A 13,389-nucleotide genomic window follows, 5' to 3' on the forward strand; every position below is an offset into this window, starting at 1 on the left:
ACTGCAGTTATCTATATCTAGAAGTATGGAGCTTACATGTATCTAATTGTCCTTTTATTTACTCTACTTCTAATTTTATCTGAAAACATGAAGTAAGCAGTTTCTTAAACTTACAAAGCAATTTTTTTTTTAAACAAACATTTTTATTGTTTTTTTCCAATTATACATTTCCCATATAGTCTGGGCCGCATGGCTACTGCAGTGTTGCGCATAATCATAAACAGAAAATAACAGAAAATTAAAAAAATAACAACTGATAAAGAAAAGGTGTCTGTCTAGCATCCCTGGCTCCAAACCTTTAGAAACGTATTATGTTATTTGTTTATCATAATCCAATCTACTTTCTGTTTAAATGCTTGAAAGGGTATAATCAAGAATTTGCACTCTTTATCGATAGTTAGGCGTGCAGCTACAAAAATATTAGTAAGTCATTTGTGTTGGGATTTTGTAAATTGTTCACATTTACTATTCAGGAGTGCCTGTATAGGGTCCCGTTTAAGGTTAATCTGAAATAAGGAGAAAATTACGTTGTACTGTACATCCAAATCCGATATCTGGTAATAAATGGGCCAAATGTGGTACATTGTGCCAGTGTGTGGACATCCATTAAAACAGTTAGGGTTTGCATTCATATTGAGCAATTCTCTGAGGGGTCAAGTACCACCTTAACAGAACTTTATACTGTAAGAGGCTTCCAGCAATATTATGTTGAATGATCTTGTTTTAGTAAGGAGCCAGATCATGGACCAGTCCTCTGAGTGAATAGATTGTTTCCCAGGCCACCACGTAGGGATGGTCTTGAGAGTTAGTTATTTTACACAAGGCACTATATAACAAGGACATCATGGGACAAGGGCAGGAGGCTTGGATACTCAAAAAAGAACATATTACGAGATCCAGTGACCAGTGAGTTTTGAGAGTAGCTGCGTAGTGTAAAATTTAATTTGCCCTATAAAGTAAGTATGAGTATCACTGCCTTTATTGGGACAGGGTCTATTAGGAGACCATATTAAAGATTCTGCAGTATAAGAGTTACAGCAGGGGTGTCCAAACTTTTTTCACCAAGGGCCATATGCGGTAAAAAACACAAACAACCAGCCACTCACTCGAGGTGAAGTATGTATTGCCTCAGCTGGGTCTAGAGTTAAAGTACATGTAAAGCATTATTTTGGTCTCAGAATGCCTGCGTAGAGCGCCTTACCCCCACCTGAACCGCATCAATTGCACTCCCCAAATCACCTCCAGCACCCTGCACCACCATTTCATTCCTGCCTGTATTGAGTCTTTCACCCAGTGCATTACTGCCACTGGCTTTCTTCCTGCTCTAAATGCGCATGTGCGCATAGCCCCTCCCACCTGACCTCTCCATTCATGTGGTGGCTGCTACTTTTATTGAACGCAGATTCCTCTCTACTCCGCATGCGCTGATCATGTGCAGGCCATATTCTGGTATAGTTTCGGAATTTGCCGTGGGACAATTAAAAATGGATCACGGGCCGCAGTTGGCCTGCGGGCCGTAGTTTGGACACCCCTGAGTTACAGAAATAGTTTTCTAGCTCCACCCAATGGGGACCCTTTTTGACTAAATGCAATGTAGGTATTGCATAGGTGAACCAGTCCATACCTCTCAACTGTCCTGTTTTTAGAGGGACAGTCCCTCTTTTGACAGCTCAACACGCAGTCCCTCATTTGTACTGGAAACGTAATTGGCTTTTGGCAGAGAGTCAGAACAGCTACAGCAGAAGATAAGAAACTTTTGTATCAATTTCTAGATCAGCAAATAAGTAATTGTTACAATATAATAGGTCCCTTAGGAGAAGTTAGACTCACATCTTAAAGGGCAACTCAACTTCATTAGCAAAACTGTAATAACTGGAAAAAAAACACAGAAATATGTTCAAACTTTCATAACCTGCCAAATTTTGTAAAATGAACATGGTACTTAGGGCTATGGCCACAAAAAAAACAGGCGTGGTTAAACGTGCTATGCGCGCCAACTTTTTGTTCCCTCTTTTTATTTCCAAAATGTTGGGAGGTATGGGACCACCACTGGAAGAGTACAGAAATAATATAAAAGCTTTAGGAGTACTGTCATCTAAATTGCGTTAATTTTCCCGATCCAAGATATTTTATATCTGTTCCATTCTTCCATCAGTTTTAGCAGGGAGGAGTTTGTGGTAGCTATCCTGATAAAGTCATGCATGCCTAGCTGACACATTAACCCCTTATATCGAAACGTAATTAGTACACCACTAGCAATTTTACCACCTTTTGAGGGAGAGAGAGATTGAGGGCTTTGGATTTATTGTGGTTAATGGTGAGTCCAAATAAAGAACCAAATTTGTCCAATAGGTTGTAAAGGTTAGGAAGGGAAGTAAGGAGCTGAGTAACCAGCAGGGTGACATCATCTGCAAACATAGTGCAAAGCAATTCTTAACCTATGGGTCAGGCTTATTTTGCAGCTTAATTCAGGTCCCCCAAGAAGAAAGGTTAAGAAGCAATTGGCTAGTGCATGAGATGTATCAGTGTGCGGAAAATTAACATTTCATTGGGGCTGCTACACTTACTGGAACATTTCTAGCGCAAGTTTTATTTGTCAATGCTTTGCAGAAATTGCTCTTACGAGAAAGATTATATATCTACAGAGACACATAAAACTCTCTATACCTTGATAGGATGTAATATTTAAGCTATTGTCTGGCCTTTGTAAAGCTTTTTCTGTTTGGCCAGTGACTCTGAATACACAGTGTGAATACTAAATCTGGATATTTCAGTACTCAAAGTGCAAACTGGATATGACAAACACAGAGCCTGTGTAACAAACAGCACAACTTAGGGACATGGTTACCCAAGAATGAAAAGAAAAACAAAGCTACCGCAACTAATTCACCTATATAGGCCTTAGGGGTTTTGGTTTTTGCAGCATTTTGTGGCTTATTATCAGTCTATTAAGTATTTTTCACAAATGTAAGCTAACAAGATACTGTTCTTTATTTAAAATATCTGGAAACCTGTTATCCAGAAAGCTCTGAATTATGGGAAGGCCATGTAGCATAGACTTCACTGTAATCAAATAATTTAACATTTTAAAACTTATTTCCTTTTTCTCTGTAATAATAAAACAGTACCTTGTACTTGATCCCAACTAAGATGTAATTAATCCTTAAGGAGGCAAAACAACCTTATTGTGTTTAATGTTTAAATTATTTTCTAGTAAATTTAAAGAACGAAGAGCCAAATTACAGAAAGATCCCTTATCTGGAAAGCCCCAGGTCCAGAAAGTTGGCTTTGTTTTACCAAATTACTGTTTGGGGAACTGACTGTGTATGTGACAATATAATTTCTATAAGAATGTAGAAAAAGTTGGGATACTGATTGTGTACGTGACTTTAAATTCATTTATTGGTTTAAGAATACAATTTTAAATGGTAGAATAAATGATTTTGCAATGTACACAGTGTAATTTAATAATTAAAACGATATCATGAAAATCATGACAGAATACATTGAATGAGCCATGTGGCAAAAATCCATTCGTGATAACTTTAAGAGCTGAATTGCAATTTGTAGATCAGAATTTCACCTCTTCTAGTGCAGAGAGAACAATAGTGATTTGGGCCTTCTGACCTGCTCCGACGCTCGGAAAGGTAAGTGTAAGGGAGGTGGAATCTACAAAAGCTCAGGATGCTTTGATTTTGAGTGCACTAACTGGACCTTTTTAGGAACATCTATAGACACACACACTGGGTTCACTATTGATCGAGCTCATTTGTCCTTGGGTTTGGGATATCAGGGCTGGAACTAGGGATAGGCAAATATGGCTTCTGCCCTGGCTGCTTGACAATAGGGACAGAGTTTTCCTAACTGTACCTCCAGACCCTCGTACTTTGTAAAACACACTCTGTGTATTGTAGGAGTGCATTATTCCCATATATTGCCACAGAACAAATCATTTAATTATTGCTCTTGTGCATTGGCATAGACCAGGAGCACCTGTTACTCAAGGAAATAATGTAGTCTGTATTGTTGATGCATTTAGTGTTAAAAATGAGCGTTCCGTTGGGCAGGAGGGCAAACAATTTTGATAATTTTTTAAACTGGAGGAGATAACAGTCCAATCCTGCAGTACAGAACACACTGCTCTGAAGCACAGGTCAAAGAAGAATGGACAGGAGCGTCAAGTGTAAAGGTAGTTATTAAGAGACACTAGCCGGAGGTGGGGTGGGGGCACTGTCACACATGAAATAGAACATCTAGTTCTGCCTTATAGAAATATTTAGACACTGGAATATTTCTCTCATTTTACTGAATAAAAAAATCATATAGTCAAATATTTTTTATTTCAAAGCACTGAACCTGTATATACTGAAGTGTAATTTTTTAATGTGGCATTGCACAGCACTTAAAGCTAAAAAAACTTTAAAGGGATTCTGTCACTATTTTTATGGTTTCGTTTTTATTTCTTAATGACACTGTTTACGCTGCAAATAATTCACTCGACCATATACAATTTCATACCTGAACCAGCAAGTGTATTGTATTTTTTTTAATATATAATATTGGTGAGTAGGCAGCCATCTGAGGTCATTTTGCCTGGTCAGGTACTTTCAGAATTAGCCAGCAATTTAGAATGGAACTGCTTTCTGGCAGGCTATTGTTCCTCCTACTCAATGTAACTGAATGTGTCACAGTGGGACCTGAATTTTACTGCTGATTTTAGTGCTGTTCTTGGATCTACCAGGGGGCTGTTATCTTGTATTAGGGAGTTGTTATCTGGTTACCTTCCCATTGTTCTGGTTAGGCTGCTCAAGGGGGGGGGTGATATCACTCCAACTTGCAGTTCAGCAGTAAATAGTGACTGAAGTTTATCAGAGCACAAGTCACATGACTGGGGGCAGCTGGGAAACTGACAACATGTCTAGCCCTATGTCAGATTTCAAAATTAAATATAAAAAAAGCTGTTTGCTTTTTTGAGAAATGGATTTCAGTGCAGAATTCTGCTGGAGCAGCACTATTAACTGATGCATTCTGAAAAAACCCAAATACTAGAAACCCAATATATGTATCTATAGATATTGCAAGAAAAGCAAAGTTATGGCACATTGAATCGAAAACTCAACTCCCATGGTACTGTATCTGCCTACTGGGGAATGAGCCTATTGGGGAAATGATATCAGACAGCAGTGGTATCAAAGTAGAGGCGATATCAGCTGTGATATTGTGGGAGTGGTAGTACTGGACAATTTAAACGATGCCATACACCTTGTACTTTGTTTTAAGGTAATGGCGCAGAGGGCTATTTCGGGCACTTAATCACTGCATTTTTTAGTAGCCTGAACATTTGCCCCCTTTATAGCTCTGAATATAAATCATCTGATCAGTGTCTTTGTCAGCACTTATCAGGTGGTAGTAACTTAGAAAAGCTTAGTAGTGTGTTTCCCAACTATTAATGCCTGACAAGTGAAGAGGGTCTACTTTGGGAAATTTTGGCACTGTGTTTTCAGGCTACTTAAAATGTGGCAAAGTGTCTGAAACAGCACCCATGTGTCTTATAGTGCCTAACAGTACAATAAAAGTAAGGAGTGGATGAGAGCAAATCTGCAGGCCGACAAACAACCTGGTATGCTATTAGTCTTATGCTCCAAAAACATACCGGAATGTTAATTGGGCTTGGTAGGAACCTTAGATTGTAAGCTCCACTGGAAAAGGGAGATGGACTGCTGTGAGTGTTGTATAATTTCTCAAAACTTTCTCTACTATATAAAGAATACTATGAATGAAGATGTGCTCCAATTCTAGCAAATCCAATCAATCAACAGGAGGCATCTGCTGTTTGAGAGCATATGATTGGTTGCTGAAGGTTGCATGATCTGGAGCAAAATACCTGCCATTAATATGCTTTCAGTGGATCTTGTTATTTCCATCTGTGCTCAGGGGAGCAGTTCATGTCTGTCGGCCAGATGCTGAGCCAAGGAAATCTGTTAGTTACCATATGTCACTCAAAGGGCAGATGTCATGGACACTAAACATTGCCACATGTATGTACAGAGCCATAAGATCCTGGGTAAGAAGACACAGGTTAGGGTGAAGTTGGGCATAGTATCAGGGCAGGGCAGATGGAGACTACAAAACACATTGAGATAAGAGTATTTTAATAATTACAGGACCTATAATCAAATACATTTGGAGAGCTGCAGTGATTTGAAACAAAGTTGAATATGACAATGATTATCATTAGTAGTTCCACAATGTCCAGCCTTGGATTGCACATGTATGCCAGTTAGTGCTGTTCACACATTAAAGGACCATTAACAACTTTTAGAGAATCCAAACCCAACTTTACATTAGTAACGTCAAAAACACAAAAGAATAAAGTAAACTGCTGCTTTTCCATGGAGTCCAAGGGGTCCCTGCCCTCTTGCAACATCAGAGAGCTTCTTCTTCCCTGCGTGCTGCCGTGATCATCTTCCTGGTCAAAGGTCAGCATTTTGTGACGTCACAAAGCAACTGCTCATTACTTGCAAGAGGCTTCGGCTTCTTCCTTAGTTTGTCCCTTGCACTTGAAAGAATCAGTCACTGCTTTCATCTCTCCTGAAATCTTTTCTTCATGAGTGGCTTCTTCCTCATTTTCTCCCTGGCGCTGAAAGGAATCAGTTGCTCAATTCTCTCAATTTTTTCCTTTGCATTCAATGCTGCAGAGGGATCCACAGTTGATCTGAGGTCTTTTATTCTGGGTACCACTTGTGTTGGGCATTTATTTGATCAGTGCACGCAAGCGGGGCCACCGTTTTGTGGTCTGCTATTCCTATTACTGCATAGAGCAGGGGACCACAGATATGTGGTCTGCTATTTCTGTTATTGCATAAAACTGTGGCCCCTCTGCTCCATGCAGTAGATCCAGATCTGTGGGCCCCCACTGTAAGGACTGGAATAGCAGACCCCAGTCCTTTGACTCTTGTAGCTGCACGCTCTGTTTTTACAACAGGGTTTACTGTACTCTATATAATATACAAGTTATCTATCCTTGCAGATGGAGATTATTTATGTCACCACTGATAACTGTTGCTTAGTGATGTACTGTGTTCCACTGCATTTATGAAACTTGTGTTGTAAATACTTGTAAGTATGTAGATATACAGTTAGCACTCAAAACTGGGGTCATGGCATTTGATTAAACAGAAAGACAAATGATGTTTGTGTGTTTTTTTTTATCTAAAAAAAATAATTAAAGGTGGCCATACACGGGCCGATAAAAGCTGCCGACAGACCGAGTCGGCAGCTTATTGGCCCGTGTATGGGGGCCCCCGACGGGCTTCCCCGATCGAGATCTGGCCGAAAGTCGGCCAGATCTCGATCGGATGGGATTAAAAATCCCGTCGGATCGCGGCCGCATCTGTTCGTTGATGCGGTCCCGCGATCCGACCGCCCGTTTGGCGAACGCTAGGATCCGATCGTTGGGCCCTAGGGCCCACGATCGGATCAGCCCGATATTGCCCACCTCAAGGTGGGCATATCGGAGGGAGATCCGCTCGTTTGGCGACATCGCCCAAACGAGCGGATCTATCCGTGTATGGCCACCTTAAGAAAAATTTAAAAAAATACAATATGAAAAATAAACAATCACAAGATGCATCACTCCAAAAGCATTAAAATCAAATGTCCATAAAACCTCCCAGTAACGTTCTTTAGAGTCTGGGTAACAGCTGAGCACTTTTTGGACAACACAGGCTGGAATAGGCTTCCTATTGTTGTGTCCTAAGTAGCCACAAACCCAGGTGATGAATGACCGATATGTGGTTTGTCTTAGTTTTCTGTGGAAGAAAGAAAAAAATATATGTGTTCTGCGCTAGTCATCACACCTAAGTGGGTAAAATCAAAACACAATGTCATTTGACATTATATAGAGCTACAGAACACAGGCAGACAGGGTTTCTGTACGTTTTATTTTTTGGAGCAATTTTGAGCATTGATGGAGACAAAGTAGAAAAAAACATGGCTAACTGTGCCATTATTTGCACATAAACTTGCACCCTTCCCTGCGCATAAAAAACAGTAACCCCTTTTGCCTAGAACAGATGTTTTTATTGACAAAAAAACACAGAAATTCAGAATTCCCATTATCTTCAAACTATAGTTAACCTTCATTTAATTACCTTCAACAGTTCAGCTATACTATAATACCTGTTATGGCTGCTAATTCTGTGGGGCATTGCATGTTCCAAAAGAACTTTAAATATTCATAGTGGAGTTTTTTTGTATACATTTTCAGTAAATTTTTTGCTATGGCAGATGCAGCCATCTTGTAGGTATTTCTTGTTCATATTTGATAGTTCCATGCAACAATGAGATTCCTCCTCTGTTTTCATGACCATGCAATCGCACATAGTTGTCCCAATGCGATTCTCTGTTCTTTGATCGTGAAGTTCACTTGGTGTGTCTCGTACAGGCTCGTTGCCAAAACATGTTGGATCAACTTGCCCTTGGGATTGTTATATAGCAAGAAAAAATAAATAAAACACAGATTAGTCAAAACAATTTCAGATGTGTGAAAAAGGAGGAATCTGTTTCCAGCCATTGCAACCAGTGGCAAATATATTGTTTACATTATCTGCTATTCAATAAACTACCAAGGTCACACAAGGTGGCTCTTGGCAAAATTGATGTTGGTGAGTGTGAATGTTATAAGTCTGCTGGGGTAGGGACTGGTATGAATGAAGTATATCTGTAAAGAGCCATTGCATACAACAGCACTATATAGTGTAGGGTAGAATATGATATCTACATTATGGACTGTATATCACAAGGCCATGCCAGAATGTATGCAAAAGTAGTGTGTATAAGTATATACTAACCACGTTTGTTCTTTGTGATTCAGATAGATTTTCACTCATCATAATAAGCTTCTTTGGTTAAATAATCTAAAAAATAGAGAGAGTATTTAACGATATGAAAAACAAGACAGAGAACAAATACCCTTCTTAGTTTTCCCATATATAATATACTCGCTTACTGACAATTTATATCACAAATAAGGTTGCCACCTTTTCTGGAGAAAAAAAAATCCAGCATATATATATATATATATATATATATATATATATATATATATATATATATAAACTTCAACTCAAAGAACCGCACCATCCAGGACTTTCAATGTTCAATAAAGAAAAAATTTATTATCAACGTTTCGGCTCTGTGTCTCGAGCCGTCTTCAGGATAAATTGTGCATACAAACATACAGTGATTAAATACCCTAAACACCCGCCAAATAATCATTGACGTGTAACAACTTGCGTGACCCCCTCTGATGACATCATTCCACTTCCTTTGTCTCATAATTAGTGTATAATCCACTTCATAAAATTAAAATTAATGTATTAAACCAATAATGTGAAGCTTCAGTGGCCAACCCACCCTAGTGCAGTGCCACCCGCGAAGTGTGCAACTATTTAAAAATATCCATGTAGCGTACGCAAGTTGTTACACGTCACTGATTATTTGGCGGGTGTTTAGGGTATTTAATCACTGTATGTTTGTATGCACAATTTATCCTGAAGACGGCTCGAGACACAGAGCCGAAACGATGATAATAAATTTTTTTCTTTACTGAACATTGAAAGTCCTGGATGGTGCGGTTCTTTGAGTTGAAGTTTATATGTTTTTTTGATCCTGCACACAGGCACAAATGCAGTTTACTGTGTGCACCAGCAACTAGTTTTCTTATATATATACATATATATATATATATATATATATATATATATTAATCTTTTTTTCCTATTAATAGCATTGGGATCAACTTATTTTTACCGGCCAGGCCGGTAAAATACTGGCCAGGTGGCAACCCTAATTACAAATAATGATTTAGCATTTTCAAACAGCTCCCACACACTGATTCCCTACATACAGCCTTTCCCATGCAGTGTTCCCCTCTTTCGGCCTTTCCCCACATTGTTCATTGTTGATAATCAAAATATTTCCTGGCACTTTAGGTACACAGGGACCCAAATAGTGCCCACTTAATAGTGACTGTCTATGGCAACTTACAGCAGCCCCTCTGGCATTTGCCAGAATCCACAGATTGCCAGTCTGGGCCATACATAGCCTTTCCATGCAGGGTTCCCCTTAATCAGCCTTCCCCTGCACTGTTCCCTCCACACAGCCTTTCTCTCAGCATGCTGTATCGCTCATCCAGCCTTCTCTTCAGCGTTCCTCTCACCCAGCCTTTCCCTCCCCTCAGCGTTAATCTCACACAGCATTTCCCTCAGTATATCTCTCAGGAGCCTTCTCTTTAGCGTTCCCTTTCACACAGCCTTTCCCTCTCCTCAGCGTTCCCTTTGACACAGCCTTTCCCTCTCCTCAGTGTTCCTCTCACAAAGCCTTTCCTTCCCCTGAATGATCCTCTTACACAGCCTTTCCCTCCCCCAGCCCTTCCATCTGCTGTGCCTCTCCCCCAGCTCTTCCATCAGCGTGCCTCTGCCCCAACCCTTCCCCTCACACAGTCCTTCTCCAACGCAGTCCTCCCTCACTATAAGCCAATACAAAAAGTACATGTGGCAAGAAAAGGGAGAACTTATGTGCCGCAGTATGAATCCTCTGCTGAAATGACCTGACTACCAGGTTCCGGGTTACAGCTGGCCAGTGATTATTACAGGGATACCTTTACTTCTAGTCCACATTGTTGCTTGTGGTTGGTGGTCTCCTTGGTATATGGGCGTGGTTCTTTGTTTCTCTGCTTTCCTATTGGCTGCTGCTCTAGAGGATGTGTATAGTGCAGAAGGGGCAGTCATTGTCGCTGCTAGTGCTGCAGGACCGCTGTTCGCTGGGCTGGGCAGCTTGTACTGTGCAGCCCCATTGCAAGGCAGTGCTTTACTCTGGAGTGAGCTGATCCCACTGAGCAACCGCCGGCTGTAAGAGCCCCAAGGTATGTGAGCTACCCCATCCACCCTGGAGTACTCAGAGCTGATGCTACAGATCAATCAGGGCAACCTCTGCATGATTTTATATGCAGGCTTGTCCGAGTCGCCATGTTCCAATGTAATGCTACATCTGCAGCCTGACCCGTTAGCAGAGTGGGGGAAGGAGAGAAGGGGAATCAGTGTGAATGGCTGAGGGGAGGAATGTGCATAGGGAGCTTTGCTTGGGATTCCCTGGAAGATCACTTTACACAGACACATGGAGCTGCTGCTGTCATCGCGTTCCCTTGCCTGTGCATCGGCTGGACATTAGGGGGGATGTTTGCAGCAGCCCTCCAGCCGAGTAGCTCTTTCCAGCACCTGTCAGGAGTTGTTGGGAGCTGCCTATATATATAAGATACTGTATATATACATGCCTCGCGGCTTTCGGGTATCTATCGTTTATAAAGGTTTACTAGTCTCTTCTGCTTTGTGCCTTGTCACTTTTAGCGAAATAACGCAGGGAGGAGAGTGCTGGCACAGCAGCCGGTGCCCTCAGTGTTATGGGATCCCAGTCACTGAGCTTGTGATGCTCCTGAGCCCGTGGCTTCTGCAATGCGGTGGGTGTGGTGATATAGTACATTGGGCGATGTGGGACTCTGCAGTGCCAGCACTCCCTCTTCCCAGCCTGGCACCCAACCCACTGAGCAGCCTGCACCGCTTGTGATGCCTATTCTCCTCTAGAGCTTGTGCTTGCTGCTGGGATCTTACTGTAAGGCAGAGGAGAGCTGGTGAGTTATGGGGGAGACATATGGTTTCCATTAATTGCAAGAAAAGGGGAGTTGTACTGGGAAGTGCAAGCCAGAACTGTAATATTAATAATCTCAGCCCTGGCCCAGTAAATTAGCTCTTAAATGCATTTGCCAGACTTTAAGTACTTTATGGGCTGTTAGAGAAGGCTTTGCTATTGCAGTGAAACTGTGTGTGCAGGGGTATCTCCCTTCACTCCATCCTTGGCATTCTAAGGTATTGTATTTTATATTTCCTCATCTTATCAATATTTGCAGTTCTTTTTTTTGTGGAAGATTTTTCTAACCAGCAGCAACCAGCATCCATCAATTGAAGCTGCCAGTGATGCTGGGAGTTGTAGTGCAACAGCAGTGGGGGATGGGTTGTCACCCTTTGAAAGTTCATCTTTTCTAACCTAGGTTACTGTTCTTTCAGAAGTTCGTCCTTTCTGTTACTGAAGTCAATGTAGATTTCCATGGCACTTCTGCTCACATTGTGCCCAGCAAGTGAGAACTATACTTGTCTTATTTACTCTGACTCAGACTTCTGTAGCTCAGTGTAATCTTAGTAGCGCCACAAAAGCTTGTGGTTTCAGTGAATTGTTAGCAACACAATAAGAAGGAATAATGCTACTTTTTATCAATTTATTTTCCCATGTGGCTTTTTTTAATCTCACAAAACATCTTCTATAAATATATGACTTTTCATGCCGCGTTAAAATGGATTCCTCCTTGTTTGAAAACAGGTCATTGCTTCCAACAAATGTAGCATGGGTTAGAAGGGACATAGCCAGTAATCTAGTGTGTGTAGTTATGTTATTTATGGAGTGCAGTCTGTGTACTGTCACCTGATAGTGTAATGATGGTGTCTTATGAAAACAAACCTTAAATGACTGCTGCTTAACAGCGTTACATATGACACCAACACACATGCTTATTCCTTGGTGCTGTCTGACTCCAGTCATCCTTACTAGTTGTGCAGTAGCCTTCCCACAGCCAGCCTGAATACGGAATTAATCATAGGCGCTATGGCAAAATAGACATTTCAATGTGCACTGAACCACACCCTTCTGTCATACTGTACCAATTGTGGTGATGTTTCCCCTGGCGTTCTTTGCTGAGTTTCTCCTTCTCAATGTAACTGAATGTGTCGCAGTGGGACCTGGATTTTGCTATTGAGTGCTGTTCTTATATGTACCAGGGGGCAGTTATCTGGTTACCTTCCTATTGTTCTGTTGTTAGGCTGCTGGGGGAGAAAGGGAGGGATCACTCCAACTTGCAGTTCAGCAGTAAAGAGTGACTGAAATTTATCAGAGCACAAGTCACATGACTGGGGGCAGCTGGGAAACTGACAATATGTCTAGACCCATGTCAGATTTCAAAATTAAATATAAAAAAAGCTGTTTGTTCTTTTGGGAAACAGATTTTAGTGCAGATTCTGCTGGAGCAGCACTATTAACTGATGCGTTTTGAAGAATTTTTTTTTCTCATGATAGTATCCCTTAAAAAAGTGATGTTTTGTTACTGGTAGCCAATCAGATACTGGGATGTATGTAGTAGTAGTGGAGCCCAGGACAAATGCCTTGCATGATTGTTATTGAACTATAGCACCTAGCATCTTAGTTGTCAGGGGATTCTGGGAGTTGTAGTTGAGCAACAGATGAAGGCTGCAGGTTGGAGATATAAAATGCAAGTTGCACCAT

At 41.0% G+C, this 13,389-nt stretch overlaps 1 protein-coding gene and 1 long non-coding RNA gene across 29 annotated transcripts in view; one reads left to right on the forward strand and one right to left on the reverse strand.

Annotated features, from left to right (window-relative positions):
• epb41l3.L (erythrocyte membrane protein band 4.1-like 3 L homeolog) overlaps positions 1 to 13,389 on the forward strand; it is a 189,040-nt gene that overhangs the window by 66,872 nt on the left and 108,779 nt on the right. For 14 of the 27 annotated variants that reach the window (XM_018266358.2, XM_018266361.2, XM_018266362.2 and 11 more), the window contains exon 1: positions 10,775 to 10,927. The exons of 1 other annotated variant lie outside the window; for it this stretch is intronic. The gene's annotated coding sequence lies outside the window, so the exon portion shown is untranslated. 27 annotated transcript variants of the gene reach the window in all.
• On the reverse strand, positions 7,596 to 10,625 carry LOC121394713. 2 transcript variants are annotated; one of them, XR_005961965.1, is made up of 3 exons: positions 10,256 to 10,625; positions 8,853 to 8,918; positions 7,596 to 8,479 (listed from the first exon to the last, which is right to left on the reverse strand). It is a non-coding gene; the product is annotated as an uncharacterized LOC121394713 (long non-coding RNA). The 2 variants fall into 2 exon arrangements; XR_005961964.1 differs by having other exon boundaries at positions 10,051 to 10,625.

This window comes from Xenopus laevis, chromosome 6L (assembly GCF_017654675.1).
Source record: "Xenopus laevis strain J_2021 chromosome 6L, Xenopus_laevis_v10.1, whole genome shotgun sequence".
Taxonomy (NCBI): domain Eukaryota; kingdom Metazoa; phylum Chordata; class Amphibia; order Anura; family Pipidae; genus Xenopus; species Xenopus laevis.